Below are 22,217 nucleotides of genomic sequence, written 5' to 3'. Positions count from 1 at the left end.
GGTCACGCCGTCAACTTAAAATCATTAAGATGTTTGGCAAGCCGATCCCTTGGGAGGAGCAAGTCAAATATCTCGGCGTAGTCTTAGATAGACGTCTTACTTTCAAGGCCCATATCAAACGTGTGCGCGATCGCGCCGCGTTTGCAATGGGCCGTCTTCACTGTCTTCTTAACAAGCGAAGTAAATTGTCCCTTAGGAATAAGGTGAAAATCTACACGACTTGCATCCGTCCGATCATGACCTATGCAGGGGTAGTTTTCGCTCATGCGAGTCCCTCTCAAATCCACCGTCTACAGGTAATACAAAATCGTTTCATGCGGAAAGCCACGGGAGCTCCGTGGTTCCTTCGCAATGAAAATCTGCACATTGACCTAGGTCTGCCAACCATTGCCCAATGGCTCAAATTAGCTTCCAAACGTTTTTTCGATTCTGCTCCGCACCACCCAAATCCCCTGGTAGTTGCGGCTTCCGAATACATCCCGCTTAGGGACGGTACTGAAAAGTATCGGCGTCCGAAGGACGTAATATACGATCCCGACGACCCGATTACTCTAGCCATAGAGGCAGCCAATCAGCTCGCGACACCAAACACTTCAGGACCCCGATACCGACCCCGCCGGCGTGGTCGACGATTTCCCTCATTCAGCGCTTATCGCTATCGACCCACTAGGGTCGATTAATTCTTTCAAATATTTTTCCTCTCAGACGACGCCCTGAGCCGAGGTTCGCGCCCAACTGGGCACCCTCAGGCCTGTTGTCTTAAACGTTGTACCGGGTGAGAGCCTTCAGCGCTCCCCATTTGTCCGGCCAAGTAGTTAATGCCATCTGCGGCAAATCTACAATAAGTCACGTCAAAAAAAAAAAAAAAAAAAATAGCAAACGTTGTGTACAAAAAAGTTTTAAATTAGGTCATTTTAAAATATTTTTGTACACAACGTGACGCTGACCCCTGTAAGTGTCTTGGACATAAGGGACCGATAAATATTCCTAGGTAATTTCTGCCACTCAATGGAATACATAGGTACTTTATAACGACTGTAAACAGATATTTTTTATTTTTTTTAAATATACCTACTTACTCTCTTTTAATCACATGCTATACCGTTCCTTTTATATAATCCTTAATATTCAAATTAAAAGTACGCAGACGAAGTCGCGGGTACCAGCTAGTAATTAATATTTAATAATATAATTTTGACAAGTTACTAGTAGAAAATTATTCGGTTTCTGAACGCAGGTGGCCCAGCGCCACCTGCAGTTTTTGGACGAAAAATTATTTTGACAGCGCGCGCTTGGTGGTTCGGTGAATGAACGCGAAGAGAAACGAGAGCAAAAACAATCCTGTAAATAGTTGTTGTAATGCAGGGATCCTTGTTATTGTGGAGACAAAAATAAAAGTATCATAGCAGGAAGGCTTTAATTCTTATATTTCGGAAGTGCAAATTTCTGCGCGCCACGAAGTACCGACCGGCTTTTGGTTCACGGTTTCTTGGTGAGTGAGAATAAAGATATTTTTGAATTTGAATTTGAGTCGGCTTGGAAATTAAATCTTTTATCCCTGAGTCTGCTACTCAAGCGTAGGTATGTTTAGCTGACAAATAAACCTGAATAACATGAAATTTAGCCCATGACTTAGAATACTAGTATTACTGACGAATGCTACCTTGATTTCTGTGTAGGTACGTTTACAAACAATTATGACACAATTGATACCGTGAGTTATACAAAGACTATTTTCTTTTAGTTACAACTAATATGTCCTTCATAAAGTTGAGTATGTAATTATTTAGAAGGTTTTTGCTCAGGAAAATTTTAAATATTGCAGCATATCATTGTTTGGTTTACAGTCATTGGTAAGCATGTCTGAACCTGAGACGCCGCCTTTACACCGTCACTGTGACAACGCTAGAAGACACTTTGTTACCCGTGATGTTTCCTCAACATCAATGACTTCAAAGCAAAGAAGGAAATCCCGTAGTAGGAAGAGGAAAAGAACTAGAAGTACCTCAAGTTCTAGCACCGCATCCTCAGTGCACCATCATCGTAGAAAGAGGAGAAATTCAAGTTCTACTGAGTGTTTTAGAGAATTGTCTTGGAGTTCTGCATCATCGAAACGCAAACAATCTAATAAGGATTCCGATCTTTTGACACAACTTGTAACTGCAATTAGACACAGAAGCAGGACTCCTCAGGGGCTTAATGCTCAGAATATTATACCAGATTTTGATCCCCAGGCTAAGACACAATCCATGAAAGATTGGTTGTGGAAAATAAATGAAGCTGCAGATATCTATGGTTGGTCAGAACGTCAGACTATATACTATGCACTACCACGACTAACAGGCTTGGCAAAACGCTGGTTCGATGGATTAACCAGTGTGAAATATTCATGGGAGATGTGGCAGGAGAAATTGTTAAAAGCTTTTCCATGCCAAGAAAATTATGGTGACCTGTTAACAGAAATGTTAGCACGGCGCAGTCAGAGTAATGAAAGTTTAGAAGAATACTATTACGACAAAATAAGATTAATAAATAGATGTGAGATAAGTGGGTCGAAAGCAGTGGATTGTCTTACTCAAGGCATATTCGATTATAACATTCGTATGAACACACAAGGTTTGTCTTTTACAGAACCAGAAGATATATTAACATACTTTAGAAGAATTTCTACAGGGAAAGACAGAGTGCTAAAGAAACCTGAACTGTCTCGAGGACTAACTTCTCATGAGTACAGAAAACCAACATTTAATAAAGACATTCCAAACCAGCAAAAGTGCTTTAACTGCTCAGAAAGAGGCCACCAATTTAGAGATTGTCCCAAAGAGCTGGTGCAGTGTGAAGGTTGTAAGTATGTTGGACACAATGTACAAAATTGCCGTAACAAGTCAATGCCAGATAAAACTTTAAGAAAAAAGGTATTGAATATTCAGACAGAGAACAAGGCTGGAAAGAAATACTATAAATTGGTAATGGTTAATGATCAAGAAGTGTATGCGTTTATTGACCTTGGCAGTGAGTGTACATTGCTTAGTGACAAAATACTACACATACCAAAGTCTCAAAACCAAGGAGAGCTTCCGCTGCTCAAGGGCTTTGGAAACGGCTCACTCAAACCTAATGCACGGGTAAATATAGAGCTACAGGTAGACAGCATCAAAAAGAACATAGAAGCCTACATTGTTCCTCATGCTTCACTTCCTGAGGGTACGGATATTCTAATAGGACAAAATCTTACAGAATTACCAAATCTCAGATTGTACAAAACGGATACAGAGCTAATTTTTTTTGAAGCACAGGACAAACCCATAAAAATTTATATTGATGATGACGTTGAGATTAACGGAGTTAGAACCGTCCCAGTCACCTCAAGTGAACCTCACAACAATATCTACATCTCATCAGAAGCATGTTTAAGACCCGGAATGGAATATGTTATCTTACCAGGTATTTACTCTTTTCAAAGTGGCCGGTCGAATATGTTTATTTTGTCTCTATCACATTCAAGATTTACATTTTCCAAAGGGCAGATTATCGCTAGAGGTACGGTGATACCAGATTTTATACTTCGAACCTTGGATAACCCTGTCCAACCAGACAAGACTAAAACAACTGACCGCACCCTCAATGTCTGTAGGGTTATGGTTGATACCTCCCAAGAAGATGAAGTGATTAGTATTGATGAGATAAATTGCAACAAAGAATTAACGATTTTACAGAAGGAGGAGCTTAATCAACTATTGAATGAATTCAAAGAAAACTTTGCATTCTCAACAGCAGATTTAGGCAAGACCACTATTGCTGAAATGAACATTAGATTGAAGAATGAAGATCCTGTAACGTACCGTCCCTATCGTTTATCTATTTCAGAGAGACAGAAGGTTAAGAGTATGATTGATGATCTGTTGTCTAATGGCATTATTCGCGAATCAGAGTCTGAATATGCGAGTCCCATAATTGTCGTACCAAAGAAAAATGGGGAACTGAGGCTGTGTGTCGATTACAGAGCTATTAATAAGAAAACTGTAAAAGACAAATACCCCATGCCACTTATCGAAGATCAGATAGACAGTTTAAGTGGTCAGAAGATCTTTACGACACTCGACCTGTCTTCAGGATACCATCAAGTCCCTATAAGCGAAAACTCGAAGCACATAACGGCGTTTATAACACCAGACGGACATTTTGAATATAATAGGATGCCGTTTGGCCTTTGTAATGCTCCTGCTGTATTTCAACGTTTGATTCATAAGGTATTGAATAAAAAAAAAGTACCTGGCGTCCTTGCGTACATGGACGACATTATTATTGCTTCAAAAAGTGTGCAAGAAGGAATGCTGAAGTTACGCCAAGTGCTGGAAGCTCTAAAAGAAGCAAATTTGACTTTGAATTTAAAGAAATGCCATTTCTTCGAAACTAAAATAGAGTACTTGGGGTACGAAATTTCAGCAGAAGGAGTACAACCGGGTCAAAGAAAAAATGATGCTGTAGCTGCTTTTAATCAACCTAAAGACCCTCATCAAGTCAGACAATTTATCGGACTAGCTAGCTTCTTCCGTCGATTCGTTCCTGGTTTTGCTACTATAGCAAAGCCCCTGACGAGTCTCACGAAAGCCAATGAAAAATGGACGTGGGGTCCATCACAAGAGCTAGCATTCAATAAGATCAAACAGATCCTGATATCACGTCCAGTACTTGCTATTTATGATCCCGCACACTTAACAGAACTACATACGGATGCATGTCAAATCGGCATAGGTGGAATATTGTTGCAGCGTGAAGACGAGAAATCCCCTCTCCGTGCAGTAGCTTATTTTAGTCGACAGACTTCAGCTGAGGAACAGTTTTATCATTCATTTGAGCTAGAAACACTAGCAGTAGTCATGTCATTAAACCGGTTTCGTAATTACTTAATTGGCGTGGAATTTAAAATTGTCACAGACTGTAATGCAGTTCGACTTACCTGGACGAAGAGAGATCTTGTACCCAGAATTGCCCGATGGTGGTTACAAGCTCAGGAATTTAATTTCACCATTGAGTATCGTCCCGGCACAAGAATGGCGCACGCTGATGCCTTAAGCCGGAACCCTGTAAGTGCTGAGAACCAGACCACCAACGGTACCAGTGCTCTAACCCTTCTAAGTCGATGTACAACTTACAGACCCAAATTTGTGCCATATTAAATGCATTTTGGATAATAACTGTACTGAGGCTAAAGATGTGCTGAATAATTATGTACTGAAAAATGGAAAGATTTACAAGAAGATTGGGGAAGCTTTAAAATGGGTTGTACCACAAGATGCACGTTGGAAGGTATGCCACATGTCGCATGATGAATGTGGACATATGGCACTTGAGAAAACCTTAGATAAAATGAAGCAAACCTACTGGTTTCCAAATATGGCGTCGTTTGTAAAAAAATATGTAATGGCCTGTATTCCGTGTGCGTATGCTAAACAGCCGGCGGGGCGCAAGGAGGGATTTCTTCATCCAATACCAAAGACTCCCATACCGTTTCACTGCGTACATATCGATCACCTAGGTCCATTTATAAAGAGCAAAGCAGGCCATACATATATATTGGGAATAATAGACAGTTTTACAAAGTTTATAATTCTAAAAGCTGTACGAAACACTAAAAGCAAGACAAGCATTGCGGTTTTGAGGGATGTTTTTGGAATATTTGGAGCACCAAAGTTACTTATCTCTGATCGTGGGACCAGTTTTACGTCTAACAAATTTGAAGAATTCGCTCAAGAACTGGAAGTTAAACATATCAAGAATGCCGTAGCGATGCCGAGAGCTAACGGGCAAATTGAACGATACAACCGTACTATACTTGCCTCACTAGCTGCACTGACTCATGGAGAAGATGATAGAGATTGGGATAAACATCTTAATACTGTACAGTGGAGTCTAAATAACACACTGAATAAAGGAATTGGAAAATCCCCTGCCGAAGTAATATTCTGCAAACAAACAGTTAACATATCTGAGTCTCACCTGCACGATATAACCAATAATAACACTGAAATAAATGACGCTATAATAACAGAGATAAGAAAACAGACAACTCAGACTATAAACGAAAGACAGTCAGACATGGAAAAAAGATTTAACAAAAAAAGGTGCCAGGCTAAAACATACAACGAGGGAGATCTAGTTCTGATCCAAAAACAACTGAATAATCCAGGAGAGAGTAATAAGCTTCTCCCTCACTACAGTGGCCCATATAAGGTCACGAAGGTACTAGGACTGGATCGGTATGAAGTGAGTAGTATAGAAGGGCACTCTAGAAGAAAATATAAAAATGTTATTGCTGCAGAAAAGATGAAACCGTGGGTGAAATTTACTATGCAGACCGACGGAGGTGATTCTGGCAAAAGTGATGACGATAATTAGTATTTAATTAGAATTAGATTACTCAAGTTTCGAATTCTGTGTTAACTTAAATGTGTTATTAGATAGCTTGGGCTATGTGTGCGTGGGTAATAAACTGTTGATGAGGAAATGTGTGCATATTAGTAAACCAAACTTACTTGCATTTATGAATAGGTAGGTAGGCTGAATAATTATACATTACAGTTGAATCAGAAACTTGTGTTATGATAGAAGTAGATATATTAATGATTCATTATTACATTTATGTAGGATTGAAATATAGTATTGTCCTATTTTTGCAAATATAATATTTTCCTAAATGTGGCTAAATTACAATAAGATAATAAAACAATATTGATTTAAGAAATATTTATCTTTTATTTGGTCTTTTAAAAGTGGTTGACTACATTAGATATATATATATATATATAAAAAAAAAGAACAAAAATCGAAGGTGATTTGTTTGTATAATTAGCTAGAGAAACAAATGTTTATTACCTGAACTATTACTGTCTCTGGTTCTCATTACTGTTCAAGGTGAAGCAAGACGAATGCTGTGAAGGGGTAGTATGCAGACAAGTACACCAGACGAGACTAGCTGCTAATTAATAAAATTAGACCCCAGAGCGAGACGAGCTGCTGGTTAATGAAAGTAGACCCAGAGCGAGCTGAGCTACTGGTTAGAGGTACAGAAGTTAATGCAGAGGCCTGAACAGAGATCACTGAGTAAGTCTATATCTAACAGATATCAGTATTTGTTTATTTTACAATTTCATCACAAGGATGTGTACTGCTCTCAAATTAATCTTCTTATTTCAGATCGAATAGACCCCAGAGCGAGACGAGCTGCTGGTTGATAAGAGTAGACACCAGAGCGAGCTGAGCTACTGGTTAGAGATACAGAAGTTAGAAGGCAGAGGCCTGAACAGAGATCACTGAATCTAATAGACCCCAGAGCGAGACGAGCTGCTGGTTGATAAGAGTAGACCCAGAGCGAGCTGAGCTACTGGTTAGAGATACAGAACTTAGAAGGCAGAGGCCTGAACAGAGATCACTGAATCTAATAGATCCCAGAGCGAGATGAGCTGCTGGTTGATAAGAGTAGACCCAGAGCGAGCTGAGCTACTGGTTAGAGATACAGAACTTAGAAGGCAGAGGCCTGAACAGAGATCACTGAATCTAATAGATCCCAGAGCGAGACGAGCTGCTGGTTGATAAGAGTAGACCCAGAGCGAGCTGAGCTACTGGTTAGAGATACAGAAGTTAATGCAGAGGCCTGAACAGAGATCACTGAGTAAGTCTATATCTAAAAGATATCAGTATTTATTTTACAACTAGCTGGTACCCGCGACTTCGTCTGCGTACTTTTAATTTGAATATTAAGGATTATATAAAAGGAACGGTATAGCATGTGATTAAAAGAGAGTAAGTAGGTATATTTAAAAAAAAATAAAAAATATCTGTTTACAGTCGTTATAAAGTACCTATGTATTCCATTGAGTGGCAGAAATTACCTAGGAATATTTATCGGTCCCTTATGTCCAAGACACTTACAGGGGTCAGCGTCACGTTGTGTACAAAAATATTTTAAAATGACCTAATTTAAAACTTTTTTGTACACAACGTTTGCTATTTTGTTATTATTTGTTAAAATGTAGAAATTGTTTGGACTCGACACTCGCGAGCAGGCCACGTATACACCACGTGCGCTCCCCCACCACAAGACAGCGCCGTTGACTGCCGCCACACTTCGGTGAATGTGCGCGACGACGAACGACGACCGACGGCAGTGGCGGCGATGCAGAGTATTCGTTAAAAGGAACTTTATCTACAAAAGCCAAATTTTTTTAACTTGATACACCCAAAACTACTAAATATCATGTTCCTAGGTTCAGTGGTTAATATTTTGTATACAAAAAGTTTGGCTTTGTAGTTCCCGTTCCGAATCCGTTCCATTCCGTTCGAATTTCGGAAAATCCGTTTGTTGAAAAACTCTGCACATCCTAAGAGACCTACGTACCAAGTTTCATGGTTTTATCTTCAAAAATGACGAATACCCATACAAACATTCAACCCGTATTTCACCCCCATACTGGTAAAAATTTCAAAATGCTTGAACAAACGATTTTTTGTTTGTTATTTAGTGCCTAAACACAAAATTTAATATTTTTATCTTGAAAAATGACGAACCTCATAAAAAATTTCAACACCTATTTCATCCCCTCAAAGATCGAATTTTCAAAAACGCTTTAACAAATTGTTTTTTTATTTCTTATCAAGTTCCTAAATATAAAGTTTCGTGGTTTTATCCCCAAAAATGACGAACTCCCATACAAACTTTCAACCCTCATTTCACCCCCTCACTGGTCGAAATTTCAGCAACGCTAGAACAAATGTTTAATTTTTTTTTTATCAAGTGCTTAAATATAAAGTTTCATGGATTTATATTTTAAAATTAAAATATCCCATACAAACTTTCAACCCCTATTTCAATCTCTTCGTCCCTTCTTTTCGCAATAAAAGGTATCCTATTTTCTTTCTCAGGGTCTAAAGATTGTCTGTGCCAAATTTAATCAAAATCGGTTGAGAGGTTTAAGCGGGAAAGCGTAACAGACAGACAGACAGACAGAGTTACTTTCGCATTTATAATATTAGTAAGGATTATTTTCCCTCGTTAAATAGTAAACAAACTAAGTGTAGGTGTTATAATTTCGTTGACGAACTGATTACCTATCCGTTTCTTTGTCTAAAATGAGTATTACCTTATTACTATGATTGATTACTGGGCTTAAAGTTCGTATAAATGTCTATCGAATTACCTCCTCAAGTTTAAAGCGTAGCTAGTCATGTAGTACTATATTAATTATGTGGTGTAAGTAATTAGATTTTATCTGTATGTAATGTAACAGTCAGTTGAATAAAAAAACTTATACAAATCAGATCAATTAATTGGCGTAATGTGATTCTAGAAAGAGTTTTAATGTTAATAGATAGCTAGCTATAGCTATGTGTAGGTTCCTGTAGGAATGAGATATAACTGTTTAATAAAGACAGTTGCATCAAAATTTTATCATAAATTCCCTAAATTATGGCGCCTACCTACCCTCTAAGTTAGAAAAGTGATCAAATACTAACTTGAAGTCACTCAGTTTAAAAAAAAACATCGAAATCATTCCAGTAGCTATGGCGTCATGCGCTTCTTGACACGATCACGAAATCTAGATTTCCGCGGGAATGAGGTATTTTCCCGCCATAAAAAGTAGCCTGTGTCCGTGTCTAAGATCCTATCTTTAAATTAACCAAGTCTTATGAAATTCCGTTCAGACGTTAAGGCGTGAATGAGGCAAACTTTTAAAACAAACAATTAAAAATCACTAACCTAGTTTTCTGTCTACTGCCTACGCCTTAAGTACGATAGCATACATATTAATAGGCCATATCCTTTTCTAGATTACTATCTATCAGCTAACTAAATTTCATCAAAATCCGTTGAGCCGTTTAGGCATGATAGACAAAACTCCCAGCAAAAACCATAAAAAAATCACTAACTCAATTCAGTTTTCTGCCTACTTCCTACCCCCTAAGTACGATGACGTGATCAATTTGATCGTACAACCGTTTGTAGATAACCAACTATTACCTTAATAAATTTCATTAAAATCCGTTCAGCCGTTTAGACGTGAAAGAGCAAAAGTCCCAACAAAAACGACTACAAATCACTAAATCAATTTAGTTATCTGCCAACTGCCTACCCCCTAAGAACGATGGCGTGATTATTTATAGCCTATGACCATTTCTAGGTTATCATCTATCACCATACCAAATTTCATCAAAATCCGTTGAGCCGTTTAGGCGTGAAAGAGTAACAGACAGACAGACAGACAGACAGACAGACAGACAGACAGAGTTACTTTCGCATTTATAATATTAGTATGGATTAAGTTTTGGTAAGAGCATAAGAACTTTGAGAACAGCGCGTTGCGCTCTTTCAAGCTGTATTAAGTATGTTGAGGATGCTGCCCCCCAGGCGTTAATACAATAATTTAATAAGCATTGTCGACGCAACATCGACCCTATCTAGGAGGCAATAGATGCCTACTTGCAATGTATCGAGTATCAATCGGTGGCCCCATACTTTGGAACCTGCTGTTAGACCCACTATTAAAAGGGTTAGAGGATAGAGGATACTACTGCCAGGCCTTCGCCGATGACGTGGTACTGACGTTTGACGGCTGCACAGCACGGGAGATCGAGGGACAGGCCAATGCCGCCCTCGAGTATGTTCGGGCGTGGGGGGTCATGAACAAGCTCAGATGCGCACCGCAGAAGACCAACGCAATGCTGGTGACGCGGAAGCTGAAGCATGACATGACACTCCGCGCCTGACCATGGGCGGGGTCGACATCGACATGTCGAAACAAATTAAGTTGCTTGGTCTCACTATTGACGATACACTCACATTTAACACACACGTCGCCAACGTCTGCTCCAAAGCTGTAGCAGTTTACAAACAATTATCTAGGGCCGCAAGGGTGAGTTGGGGTCTGCATCCGGAAGTGATACGCAGCATATACACCGCGGTGGTAGAGCCTATCGTCATGTACGCGGCAAGCGCATGGGCGCCGGCGTCCAACAAACTGGGAGTGAGGTCTAAGCTGAACAGGGTTCAGCGAAGCTTCGCCCAGAAGATGTGTCGTGCATATCGCACGGTATCCCTAAACTCGGCACTGGTGCTGGCTGGGATACTCCCCTTAGACCTGCGTATACAGGAGGCTGCATCATTGTATGAGGCCCGAAGGGGAGTAGGCCACCCAGCGCTGGCGGGTGGGGATATCGAGCGTGTTGCATCGGCACTCCAGATGTCGCACCCGGCGGAACGGAGAGCGATAGAGCTGCGCCACCTGGTAGACGAGGAACATTATCGCGAAAGCTGCGACTTCGAAGTCCGCATTTTCACGGATGGCAGCAAGATTGAGGGAAAGGTCGGAGCCGCACTATCCATATGGACTGGTGCGGCGGAGACGAAAACCCGAAAGCTTGCTCTGCCATCCTACTGCACCGCCTACCAGGCCGAGCTTCTCGCTCTCTGCGAAGCCACTCGGGAGGCCCTGAAACGTAGAGAGACCAGCTGTGCCATATATAGCGACTCTATGGCAGCCCTCCACACAGTCGTGAACCCCGAAGCCCTCCACCCTCTTGCCGTGGAATCTAGAGACGCCATTTACCGCAGTAGCATCCAGAACAAGAGTATAAGAATTAAAGCCTTCCTGCTATGATACTTTTATTTTTGTCTCCACAATAACAAGGATCCCTGCATTACAACAACTATTTACAGGATTGTTTTTGCTCTCGTTTCTCTTCGCGTTCATTCACCGAACCACCAAGCGCGCGCTGTCAAAATAATTTTTCGTCCAAAAACTGCAGGTGGCGCTGGGCCACCTGCGTTCAGAAACCGAATAATTTTCTACTAGTAACTTGTCAAAATTATATTATTAAATATTAATTATTTATAATTTCTAACATTCGGCCATTCTGACCCCTTGTCTGACCCAGACAAGAGTACGATGCGCTACTGTATTAATGAACATGTAACGATTGCAATAATAATTCTGTTAACATTATTATACAATTTGAAACACAACTGTATCAAAGAATACCTAATAGTTATGGTAACCGCAATGTCCGCAATACAAGATTGCTTCACACTATGTAAACTAACATTTGTACAATTCGAAATTCAACTATCCTTCAACATTTGAATTGTCTGACGCAGACAAGAAATGAGATACACTATATATGCTACTGAATTTCGGACGACTAAGTCAATATTGCTGACATCATTACGCAATTTGGAGTCTAACCGTATCAATAAGTGTTTAATAATTAGAGTAACAACCATACAAAACCATTTCTCTATTAGTTATCGCACTATATAAACCAAATTAAAAGGAATTAGCACGAAAATCTATAATCAGTTACTTCTTAAGTTGGATACGAAACCAGTCATTAATTACCCTTCTGGAAACTAGGAAAACTTAATACCTATAGACATAACAATGCTAACTCTTCCTAGTTTTTTTTTTTTTTTTTTTTTAAATATCAGGAGAATGTTAACGGAAAACCGTTTCTTCGTAATATACAGTAACAATTTATGAAAAACTCAGGAATTAACATGTATTTATCTTCAACAATCAATACTTGAAAAACAATAAGCTTCAAGCTTCAGATATAATGCGATCCCTGACGATCCATAATCTGAAACTATTCGGCCATCCGTCACAGAACAAAACAAATGTCCTCATTTACTTTACATGGCTTGAATGTTTTACTACTCTTTTCACAATAATCAATCAACGAGCGCATTCAATCCCGACGTTTGTCTTTTCATTTCCCATCTAACCATCCACCAGCAGCCCATTCTCTTCCGCGTGGCCACCCCCCGGGGGATGAGTTGACGCAGTCCTCTCCCCCCCTCCAGCCGACTCGACACCAGCTGCCCCGGCAACGGAGCAGCTCACCGGACCTGACACCACCGCTAGCTGACGGGCGCTCACTGGGCCTCCCCCAACGGGGAATCACCCGGTGGGCTCGACCTCGCTAGCGGCTCCACGGACTGACACACCATCGGGCTCACGGAGGGGCGATCTCGCCCGCCGTGTCCCACCCCCGTGCCACGCCCGCTTTCGCGGGCGGCGAGTGCGACCACGCCAAGGGGGCATAGCCCCGAGGGCGTCTCCCCGCCGCGGGCTTCGCCCGCGACGTGAAGAAGAAGCCGATTGGCGGACATTTGCTCGAGAGACGTCGAAGCCTACGGATCGGTAGAGGACTACGTTCCAGGTCACGTGAGCCATTTTTGTTCGATATTTTCCTGTTTTTCTGTTGCATTTTCAAGCGAGGTTATTTTGTTTTTGTTTCTTTTTTTCTGTATTTAAGTGATTGTTAAAATTTAAATTCAAATAAAAAGTGTGATTGTTAGTTTTGTTTTTTTTTTTAAATTATTACCACTTCTGACCCTAAAATCAGAAGTGGGATAAAGAACTTCATTTGCCCACTATAGTTACGACGTACAAAGCAGAGTAGCCCGCTTGATTTTTTTTTCGTAGCGATAACCGTTTATTTGAAATTTTGTTAACGTGTCAATTGTGTTGTGTATCAGTGCGTCCCGTGAATAAGTACGTATTACCGCGAGTGTTGTAGTGATGGAACGTAGCAAGCGTTGCCGTAAATCGCGACGTCGTACACGAAGTGGCTCGCGTGTCCGCGTACATTCTCGTGTTCGAAGCATGACGCGTAGTAGGTCTCGCAGTAGTTCTCGAACCCTGGCTAGATCAAGATCGCCCCCCCCGCGTTCTTCACGCTGTAGGGACCGCCGTCGTGCTGATAATCGACACCGCCGTTATCGGTCGCGCACTTCGTCACGCGATAGGGTTATAACGCGCTCCCACCCAAAGTTGTATACGCGAAGTCCATCCCGCGATGAAAGACGTAGTAGGTCCGCGAGACGTTCCCGGAGTACCAAGCGCCGCACCCGCGATATACGCCCGTCGTCCACTCGAACGCCTAGTCCTTTACCCGTAAACGATGGTAGTCGGGATAAAGGGACTGACACCACTCACCGACCTTATGGTACGGGGCGCCGCCTTTGTGAGTCGGAGTGTCGTTCCTCCGAGGCGTCTACCCTTGCACAGGCCTTGTTAGAAGTTCTAAAATCAAACCAACCCGTTAGATCAAACAGTTACTATATCTCGAATTTCGATCCCACCGTACACAACATAGAAGCATGGTGTGAGGAAGTTGATCGCGCTAAAACTTCTAACGGCTGGGGCGATCAGGAATGCTTATCCCGTGTCGCTTCCTGTCTTAAGGGGGATGCTAAGGTGTGGCTAGGTGAATGGGTTACAAACGACCGGACTTGGTCGAATTTTAAACGCGAGTTCATCCCACTTTGCCCCACGAAGTTAGACTATGCGAACATTCTCTTTACGGCCATGAATACTACGTCAAACTCGTATACTACCTACGCTGAGTACGCACGTCGAACGCTGTTACGTCTACGGATTGTACGGGGTCTTTCCGACGAGTTGCGGACCCTTATAGTAATTCGTGGAATAGACGATCCGCAGGTCCGGGCCGCTGCAGCTAATGCGGACTTGACTTCTGATAACATTGTGTCATTTCTGTCAATATACGTCAAACCCAACCGAGGGAAACTTAGTAGCCACCCCAATAATTTACATCCTAAGACAAATCAGCCGAGTAAACAAAATGAACGTCCGGATATTAAATGTTTCCATTGCAATCAACGAGGTCACATAGGTCGTAATTGCCCCAAGAAAATTAGACGCGGTTCAAGCGGGAATCCACCGAACCTCGCACCGTCAGTGGGCACACTGAAGCCGCCTACAAATAGTGCCTGTACCTTCTGTAAAAAACCGGGACATGACGTAAGCAAATGTTTCGCAAAGGCACGTTCAGAACCCCGAAACCAGCATAATGTTAATCTTTGCTCGGTGTAACGAAGCATTTCGGACCAACGAGCCTTGTAGCGACATCTAGTGGTTTCTTGCGATATAACGTCGTTTTTATTATGTTACCCGCAGGAAATCACAGATGGCGCTGCAGGGTTATCGATGGGCCCGAATATTTTTAATTATTTTATTTTCTTCAAAATTTGGTATATTAAATTATCTGCAACATTTATTTTGATATATTATAATTATATTGTTTAAATCTTGGGATCAAACAAGTCGATCGATTGTTGTCGTTGATTCGGCGAATTTATGGTTTGGTAGATTTTTTCTAGTTTGGCAACTTTGTTCGTGGTTCTTGTGTCAGACTGACAGCTGGCTGAGCTGAGAGACAGGTTATGGAAAGTGGGGACGTCGCGAGAGCGCCGGAGACTCCACTGCCGTAACTATAATGTGGGCAAATTAAAAGCCACGATTTATCGGCGACATCAAGAGCCGATGTCTCGATTTAAATAAACAACTTAACCGAGATGGTGAGTCCTCGCAATTCTTCGTGCATATTTTTGCACCAACTTTGTGATAACCTCGAGGTCCTTGTTTTCAGCAACATCACTGAAATCCCATCGCCGAAGGTCCAGTGGGTGGGATTAGGTTTCATCCGAGCGATGCCCAACTATCCCGGATGAACCTGTAAGTTATTTTCTTTGTTTTACACTCGTGAGTTGCCTTGCCACGCTGTCAGCTGAACCACATGCTAATCATTGCCATTCCTTGTTGCAGATGGGGTTTTAAAGTTTTTTTTAGAGTTTTAAAGTTTTGAGTTTCTAATTGTTTTAACGTTTTAAAGTTTTAACGTTTTTGCAAGTTTTAATCTAAGAAGAAGTTTATGGTTGGATCAGATGATTTCAACAATGGTTTTGTGAATGAAGATTCCTACTGTTTTCTTCTGCGTTTGCAAGTTATTTCAAGCTTCATTACGGCGGAGCTTGCCTTGGTTGTTTGCATTTCGAAGCTTTCCTTTGTGCGGCGCGCATGTGGATGTGCCGCGCCTCTCCTTTTGTCAACACACCGGATAAGGCCCGGTGAAGGTCTGCGAGGTTGACCGGTGGACGTGCAGCCCGCCAGCTGCGTAACAGTTGGCCCGCTGCGCCGCCATCGTCCAGCACGCCCTGGCCTGAGCCGGCCTCAACTCATCACCTGTACGGTATTCCGGAACGCCTCAGGTAGGCCTGATAGTCGGAGGTCCTCGAGTAAGTGAGGTGCCTACAGGTGTACGGACAGTGTTTTAAACATAGTGATATCCCATGGTTGTTACGGAGTGACAATTAACCTAACGGCCCACTTCTCTTTTATTGAAGTCCATTCTATTGGAATAAGCAAAAAATCTTTTGTTTCAGTGGCGCCCTTCTTGGTGAAATTGTCGCTCTGTACAACCATTTAGAATATAAGTGGTGTTGGCATAAACTTTAAGAAATTTTTTTTGTGAAAACAGTGTATTTTTTAATTAAAAGTGATGGGATTTTGTGTGAATTGTTTGTGTTTTGTTTGCATCTTAGGTTAAGTTGTGTCTGTTTCTTAGTATAAGTAAGGTTCTAGGCCTCCTACAGAGACCTAACCTAAATACTTATTTTATTGCAATAAGTTTAACCCAATTCTAGGGCTTATTGTCAATTTTTATTACTACATTTGTGTTTTGTTATCATTTTATAAAAATAGACCATTTAGTATGAATAACAGGTTAAAAACAATTATTAACATAATTTGATGCTAACTAGCAAATATTTTTTATCAGTGTTGAGTTATTTTTTTGTTACAATTTGGACAAATAATATCCATATAGTACTGCATTTTGAGATTTCCCAACAATTGAATTTTGAAAACATATTGATTTAAAAAACAAACAATATCACTATTAAAAAACAATAATAAATTACTTTCTGGTTTTTTTAATTACATTTATAACAGGACATTGGTTTGCAATTGGAATTTTGTGACTTAGTTTCATCATCATACTTACTGACAGTTGTGCCGCTGCTTGGCAAACATTTTGCTTATTTGTTTTTTGGAAATAATTTTATAGAACTGTCTGTCAATAACAATTTTATTGAGTAATATTTAGTAGTCAACTTGCTTTACAATCTTTATATATTTACAACATATTACAGCTTGACAATAATAATTAAAAGTAAACATAACCTTCAACAAGCAAAACTTAATTAAAAACACTGTTGTTTCTTTTATTATATAGAAAGTTAATTACAGGAATAAACTAAAAATTGATGTTGTGTGATAATTACAGTTGTTTGGTCTATATTTAATGAAAATATTGTTCATATTCTAGAAAATAAGTTTTGGAGGCAGACGGGTACATTTTGATATAAATTTACTTAGTTAACTTCAGAACTCTTTTCAAACTTGAAATTATAACTAAGACACAACCATGGATATCCAAACTGTTTGTTTGCAATCACTGCTCCGTGATGAGTTGGTTTATGGAGTGAGTATTCGTGCTGAAGCACCAGCTGATACTGTTCTCAAAATGAAGAAACAGCTTAGGGAGTTGATCACTGGTTTCTCTCCGGATGAAATACTGGACGTTGAGCGGAAGCCACAGGCCGAATTCCCAGTTATCACCGAAAAGCTGAAGGAGCTGCAGGCAAAGATTGATACTGCAGTGAAGTCTAGGGAACGTCATCACCTTATGCGTGTTAGGGCTTTGTATAATCATCTTCATCACCGTCTTGAGCGTGTAGTATGTCGATAGGGACATCCAATCGAAGCAGATTGGGAATCTTAAAGCTTGCCGTCACTCATTGGAGAATTTTTCCTTTTCATGGTTAGCATTCAATAACATTTAGAAAAAATTTTGGTGTGTTTACTTGTGTCGTAAGTGGCCTAGTAACAGCCTGTTTATGACAAACACGTTTTTTTATGTAGTTAAAGAATATTAATTAAATCTTTTGATTTTAAAATAACTACATTTACCATTAAATGTTTTATGTTGTTTATGTTTAATGTTTTTTTTTTTTAGTGTGTTTATGGTGCGCTAATAAGGCCCATACACACTAGCGTCTGCAACGCAGCGTTTTTATGAACGCTCAACTTAGCGTTTCATATTTTTATGATTTTATGGGCGGTTATAGCCAACTATTTAATATAGTTTTTTATGTTGCTCGTGACAACATTTTTTTTAGGCTTTATAGTAGCCATTTATTAGAAATTCATTTAAATAGGAAACCTCATTAGGTTGACTATTTTTCTTTGTTTTTCGACGGAGCGGGTAGTGACTCCTTAAATAAGCCTCTAGCAACTGTTGTTTTGTTTTTTTGTCTTTGTTTTTAGAATTGGGGTATCGAGTGACACTATGAGAGTCGTCAGCTCAACAGGGTTATGAATGTGGGTGACACCCAGTGAAATGGATACTGGGTGCTACTATATGAAAGAAGTGAAAGGTGATCAATGAATGGTGATGAATAACAGGTCGGGGTAATTGTTGTGCTTAGGGTTGTGCTGTTTAGATGTTGGTGTTTGTGCTTCGTTACGTTTTTTTTTATGATTTGTTTTGTCGTCTCGTCTTTAGAGACAGTTTTTTTTTTTTTAAATTTAGACTGGTTGTGCGCTCCAGGCTCTATGGCTGAGGGCAGCCGTGTTTCTCACCCAGTTCGAAACCTCTCGTGGGTAGGGGGGTATTGTAACGAAGCATTTCGGACCAACGAGCCTTGTAGCGACATCTAGTGGTTTCTTGCGATATAACGTCGTTTTTATATGTTACCCGCAGGAAATCACAGATGGCGCTGCAGGGTTATCGATGGGCCCGAATATTTTTAATTATTTTATTTTCTTCAAAATTTGGTATATTAAATTATCTGCAACATTTATTTTGATATATTATAATTATATTGTTTAAATCTTGGGATCAAACAAGTCGATCGATTGTTGTCGTTGATTCGGCGAATTTATGGTTTGGTAGATTTTTTCTAGTTTGGCAACTTTGTTCGTGGTTCTTGTGTCAGACTGACAGCTGGCTGAGCTGAGAGACAGGTTATGGAAAGTGGGGACGTCGCGAGAGCGCCGGAGACTCCACTGCCGTAACTATAATGTGGGCAAATTAAAAGCCACGATTTATCGGCGACATCAAGAGCCGATGTCTCGATTTAAATAAACAACTTAACCGAGATGGTGAGTCCTCGCAATTCTTCGTGCATATTTTTGCACCAACTTTGTGATAACCTCGAGGTCCTTGTTTTCAGCAACATCACTGAAATCCCATCGCCGAAGGTCCAGTGGGTGGGATTAGGTTTCATCCGAGCGATGCCCAACTATCCCGGATGAACCTGTAAGTTATTTTCTTTGTTTTACACTCGTGAGTTGCCTTGCCACGCTGTCAGCTGAACCACATGCTAATCATTGCCATTCCTTGTTGCAGATGGGGTTTTAAAGTTTTTTTTAGAGTTTTAAAGTTTTGAGTTTCTAATTGTTTTAACGTTTTAAAGTTTTAACGTTTTTGCAAGTTTTAATCTAAGAAGAAGTTTATGGTTGGATCAGATGATTTCAACAATGGTTTTGTGAATGAAGATTCCTACTGTTTTCTTCTGCGTTTGCAAGTTATTTCAAGCTTCATTACGGCGGAGCTTGCCTTGGTTGTTTGCATTTCAAAGCTTTCCTTTGTGCGGCGCGCATGTGGATGTGCCGCGCCTCTCCTTTTGTCAACACACCGGATAAGGCCCGGTGAAGGTCTGCGAGGTTGACCGGTGGACGTGCAGCCCGCCAGCTGCGTAACAGTTGGCCCGCTGCGCCGCCATCGTCCAGCACGCCCTGGCCTGAGCCGGCCTCAACTCATCACCTGTACGGTATTCCGGAACGCCTCAGGTAGGCCTGATAGTCGGAGGTCCTCGAGTAAGTGAGGTGCCTACAGGTGTACGGACAGTGTTTTAAACATAGTGATATCCCATGGTTGTTACGGAGTGACAATTAACCTGACGGACCAAAGCGCGACCTGTCTCCCTCCATAGGGTTTTTGACCTACCTATGGTTAACTAAATAAATTTGTATATTCAAAATTATACATTGTACAAATTCAAAGGGAGTTTTCTTTGTCTCATGCTCACCGGTCTATAACATCTAGCTGTGCCCTTCAGGTAAACACCACTTTATAAATTTTCTGAAACATATCAGTATTATCATAACACCATTTTCCATTTCACCTACCTTCCTATAAGGTAGTCAAAATCGAGTGTTTCATCGGATGGAGATGCTAGCGCCCCACGAAACAGTGATATCACTGCAGCGGTAATCGAAGGTATCCCAGTTGACGTTTTGATAGACAGCGGTGCTCTGAACGTGTCTCTCATTTCATCAGACGTACTTAAATATCTCCCATGTCAGCCCAAACCTAGGAAATGCGTTCTTAAGGGAATATCCGAGAAGGAAATCAACGCCACATCTTACGTTACAGTCACGCTAGAAATTAGTGAAATTAGCCTTGAAGCGGACTTAGTTGTTGTACCGTCTGAGTGTATGAACGCACCCATCATAATCGGAACGGACGTCCTGAATCGGGAAGGAGTAACGTATGTTAGGACAAAGGATAGGCAATATTTAACACGATCAGACGACTGCTTACACTTTCATCCGCACTCAGCCGTTCCCATCGAATCTTTCGAGGTGAACACACCTCTAATGGGCGAAGATCGTAAGACTCTATTTTCCGTCATCAATCAGTTCTCTGATTTCCTTATTTCCGGCACTGCCACGACGACGGTAAAGACAGGGTAGATGGACATAAAACTGACGAGTTCCTCGCCGATAGTATATCGCCCCTATAAGTTGTCGTATCAAGAGAAAATTAAAGTACGAGAAATCATAAAAGATCTTCTAGATAAAGGCATTATTAGGCGGTCAAAGTCCGAATATGCCAGTCCAATCATTTTAGTTAAGAAACGTGACGGCACGGATAGACTTTGCGTTGACGTCAGGGCGTTGAACCGCATCACTGTCAAAGACCGATACCCACTCCCCCTCATCGACGACCACATCGATAGACTTGGAGGCTACAAGTACTTCTCAAGCCTCGACATGGCCACTGGTTTTCACCAGATCCCGATTAAAGAGGAATGCATCCCTCTGACGGGGTTTGTGACACCAGAGGACCATTTCGAGTATGTCAAAATGCCCTTCGGTCTTGCTAATTCCCCTATTGTATATCAGCGCATAATTAATGACGCGTTACGAAGTTTCATCGACGAGGGTAGTGTCTTGGTCTACGTAGACGATGTGCTCCTTATGAGTAACACTATAACCGAAGGCATTGAATTGCTGCGAAGGGTGTTGTCGACGCTCACTCAGGCAGGATTTTCAATTAATCTCCAAAAGTGTTCCTTCCTTACGACCGAAATTGAATACCTTGGGCGAGTTATAAGTAAAGGTCAGGTTCGACCGAGCCCAAGGAAAGTAGAGGCACTTGTTAACACGACGCCACCTGAAAATGTTAAACAGGTGCGACAGTTACTTGGCCTGGCCGGGTATTTTCGCCGGTATATCAAAGGATATGCGACTAAAACCGCGCCCATCACGCTTCTAACTAGAAAGGGTGTCGCGTTCAACTGGAGTCCTGAATGTGAAGCCATACGACAAGACCTAATAAAACATCTTACTAGCGAACCGGTACTCGCCATTTTTGATCCCGAGCTACCTACTGAGGTCCACACGGATGCGAGCAGTGCGGGCTATGGAGCGGTGCTACTACAGACTCATCCAGATGGTAAGAAGCACGTGGTATCCTATTTTAGTAAAGTTACCCAAGGAGCCGAAAACAAATACCACTCCTACGAGCTCGAGACTCTGGCCGTAGTCAAGGCACTCCAGCATTTTCGACACTACCTCGTGGGGATGCAATTCGTTGTGGTCACAGACTGCAATGCTCTGAAATCAACTGAAAGGAAAAAAGACCTGCTACCTCGTGTCGCTCGGTGGTGGATCTACCTCCAGGACTTCCACTTCAATATCGAGTATCGCAAAGGAGTTCTAATGCAACATGCCGACTACTTGAGCCGGAACCCAGCTAGAGTTAACCAGATTTCCAGACCCCGCAGCTGGGCCCAAATAGCACAGTCAGCCGACCAGGAGAGTCAAGACCTCATCCAGAAACTTCAAGACGGTACTCTTGACACCAACAGGTATGTAGTACAAAATGAACTCCTTTATTACAAGTACTCCACTGTAGGCGAGGAGCCACGACTGCTCTGCTACATCCCGAAAGGTTACCGTCTAAGCCTTTTACGGATATTTCATGACGAGCACGAACATATTGGACACGAGAAGACTCAAGACCTGATTCTGCGACACTTCTGGTTCCCTGGTCTAAGGCAGTTC

The sequence above is a fragment of the Pectinophora gossypiella genome, unplaced genomic scaffold (genome assembly GCF_024362695.1).
Source record: "Pectinophora gossypiella unplaced genomic scaffold, ilPecGoss1.1 Pgos_45, whole genome shotgun sequence".
In the NCBI taxonomy this organism is placed as follows: domain Eukaryota; kingdom Metazoa; phylum Arthropoda; class Insecta; order Lepidoptera; family Gelechiidae; genus Pectinophora; species Pectinophora gossypiella.
Note: the sequence above shows the minus strand (reverse complement) of the source record.